The sequence below is a fragment of the Arachis ipaensis genome, chromosome B04 (assembly GCF_000816755.2).
Source record: "Arachis ipaensis cultivar K30076 chromosome B04, Araip1.1, whole genome shotgun sequence".
Taxonomy (NCBI): domain Eukaryota; kingdom Viridiplantae; phylum Streptophyta; class Magnoliopsida; order Fabales; family Fabaceae; genus Arachis; species Arachis ipaensis.
The window spans coordinates 40739921-40743503 of record NC_029788.2 but is presented as its reverse complement, the minus strand read 5'-3'; positions in this window follow the sequence as shown (position 1 = coordinate 40743503).

Here is a 3583-nt window from a genome sequence, read left to right as displayed (position 1 = left end):
AAAATAATAGTTTATTTTATAAAGATAAAAGAGTCTTATTGTCAAAATGAAAATAACGAGATAATTCATTTTATCAATCATGATTGCATTGGCATCAAAATATATCAATTTTAAATATTTTAAGAATATCAATATCTTGAAAAACATATTACGTATTAAAAGTGTTAACTCAATTTTTAACTAGGTTTCTAGAATTTAAAAGTTTTTAATGAAATCCTTTTATTGAAAAAAAATATAAACAATGTCTTGTAACAACTAATTAAATTTTACAAATTAAGTTTTAAATTTTAGAGAAAAGGACAAATCGATCCCTGACTTTTTGGTCCGCAGACATTTAAATTTCTGAGAATTTAAAAATACATTCAATTCCTTAACATTTTCAAAATCTGAATATATCGATTCTTGAGTCTAATTTGTCATATTTTACAAATTTTCTCACGTGTGCATCCGTATCAACCAGGTAGCACAATGGGAGTCACGTTTGATTTTTTCATTAGGTCTGACAACCCAAGTGAACATGAGAGATCGATATGTCCAAATTTTAAAAAAGTTAGGAACTTAAATATATTTTCAAATTTTTAAAAACTTAAATGTCCGCGAATTAAAAGATCAAGAACTTATTTGTCCTTTCCTCTAAATTTTATTACGGTAAAGAAAAACTTCTTTTTTAGTACAAGTTAATTTAGTCTAAATTTTTTTTTACTAGTTGTAAAAAAAAATAAGCAATTTTATAAAGATTTTTTTTTTTAATTTAACGGTGATTATCCAATGGTTACTAATGCTCACGTTTTAAAGAATAGTGGTTTGAAAATTACTAATAATTTGTTTTACACCATTTAAAATCGTCACTAAATTTTAAAAAAATTGTCGCTATTTAGCGTCTCCCTTACACTTTGTTTGGATGGAAGATGGAAAATGAGAGAAAAAAATGGGAGGAAAGAAAATAGAAGAAAAGAAAATGAAAGAAAAAGTTGATTTTTTTTTATGTTGTTTGGATGAAGAGAAAATAAATAAAAAAAATAAAAAAAATTTTAAATAAAAAAAAGTAAAGAGAGAGAAAATTATAACTAAGTGAAATTACATTAATATCCTTCTTTATATTATATATAAATAATAATATTATAATATACCAATGTATTTTTATCATTGTTTATAAGAAGGATAAATTTATATTTTTACCATTATTTATACTTTTTTCTCAGTTTTCATCTCATGTCCAATGAAAAAAGTATTAGATGACTTTCCTACTATTTTTTTGTTTTTCTTCCAATTTTCTATCATGATCCAAACAGAAAAAAAATTCATTTTCCATCTATTTTCCATCCTTAGATTTTCTTTTCACTCAATTTCCTTAAACCAAATAATACGTTATAGTGCTGGTATGTAAAATATTGGTTGGGAGTTGAGACTTTAATTATATGGTTCTAATTAAATTTATTGAGGTAGACGTGTGGATGTGTATATTCTCCCTCTCTATATTTAACTAGTTATTGAAAACCTGTTCAAGCCAAATATTAGAGATGTGTTACGGCCTAAAAACAAAGGTCATTCACTTGTACTGTAATTCATAACACTGGTGTATTTTAGATCAGAATAAGAAATACCAAAGTGTGTACTAATTTATGTCGTTTTAATTTGTTAAAACTTTTGACATAACTTATTCAATGTTCAAATTAACAAAGCATATGATCCTCTAAAATCTTAATAATATTTCTAGTTATTATCGAATTGTAAAGTGATTTTACGATAATAAATTGTATTTTTGATGTATAAAATATATTTTTAAATAGTTTGTATAATTAAAAAATAGTACAAAACAATTGTTTATATTATTTAATAGACTAAATCTCATAGTGGCCTCTGAGATTTACGATTTTTACCATTTTAATATTTTAAATTCAAAATTTAAATACTGATTTTCGAGGTCCAACTCTGGACATCATATTAGTTCCTAGTCTCTTTCTAGTATTGATCAATAAATAAAATGTTGAACGGGCTCTAATTTATTGTGCAGGAGACATGGCTAAATTACGTTCCATTTTGGCGCTTAAACAAAGCAAAAATGAAGTTAATTTAGAGAATGAAAAGAGATAAAATAATCTGCATATCATATAAACTCTTATTCATTTTTTTATTTTTGTTTTGTTGAAGTGTCAAAATGAAACGACGTCGTTTAACCGTATGCCCAGCGTGATAGTTAAAGCATGCTCAGTACTTTATTTGTCGACTCAGCCGCACCAAAAAAAATTCAAAAACTAATATAGTATTCAGAGTTGGATTTCAGAAATAAGTATAGTGAATTTTAAATTTAAAAAATTAAAATAATAAAAGCTATAAATTTAAGAAACTACTTTTAAAATTTAGTCTTATTTGATATTTGATACTTGATGTCAAATTGGTAAAATCATTAGAATTCCAAAATATTCGGCCTTTCACTTATAAATTATTTTCCAGCTTAAAATTATTAATTTCAATCATTATAAAATGTTTCTCCTTTTTACCCAATTATACTCTCTTTTTCCCCTTAAAAATAACCCTTGTTTTCAAGAAAATAAAAGTTAAGACACTTCCAACGCTCTCGTAATAATGTTTTTTTTTAGTTTTCAAAATTTAATTTGAAAATTCCATTTGGCTAATAAGATTATGCTATGCACAATGATAAATGTATTTATAATATGTTTTTAAAGATATAATTAAATAAAAATTTAATTTTGATGCAATAATAATTAGACTTATCAATTAATGGATTTTTTATTTTTATAAATTAAATAAATGTAATAATTATCAAAATAAATAATATTTGAAATATTTATCAAAATAAATATATCTTTTTTATTTCGTTTACACTGTAAATGAGATAATTTTGTATGTATCTTGTTTACAGTATAAACGAGATATATGTATTTTTTTAAATTAAAAATAATAAAAAATATTATAATATCAATAATCCAAATTTTTGGCATGCAATTAGTAGATAAAAGAGTTGGTAGAAGAGATTCAAATGGATATGTTTGATCAATTTTAGTCCATTTTAAATGATATGGATTAACACGTTTACTTAGAAACCATTAAACTGCCAACTATTAATACGTTACCTCTTTTCTAACTACTTAGGGTGTGTTTGGCAAACGCCGTTGAGGAGGAAAGAAGCACGTTTGAGTCTCTTGAAAGTTTCACTTTTATGTTTGGCAACTTTTATCCTTCTGAACGGCGAAAGCTAGTGCACTCTAGGCAAAGTAGGGAGTGCAGCACTCTTTAAAAGTTAACATGCTATCAAAAGTAATTAGGTAAATTAAATTTATTTATTATTGTTATTTTTTTTGTCATGGGCTGAACAAACAAACCGGCACTAACAAAAAAAACTAATTCGCACTAACAAAAAAAACTAATTCGCTCGTTTAACACAGGATTATCTTTACACCAGAAAAGTACTCAGAAAAATTTGATCGACTTTCTCCGTTATTCTGTTATTGTTGATGTGATGTCTTCAAGCATTTTCACTATTTTGTTTGCTAGCAGGTGCTTCCACTATTGTTCTGTCTAGCCACAGATTTTGACGCTCTTGAACCAGCCCCATTCCACA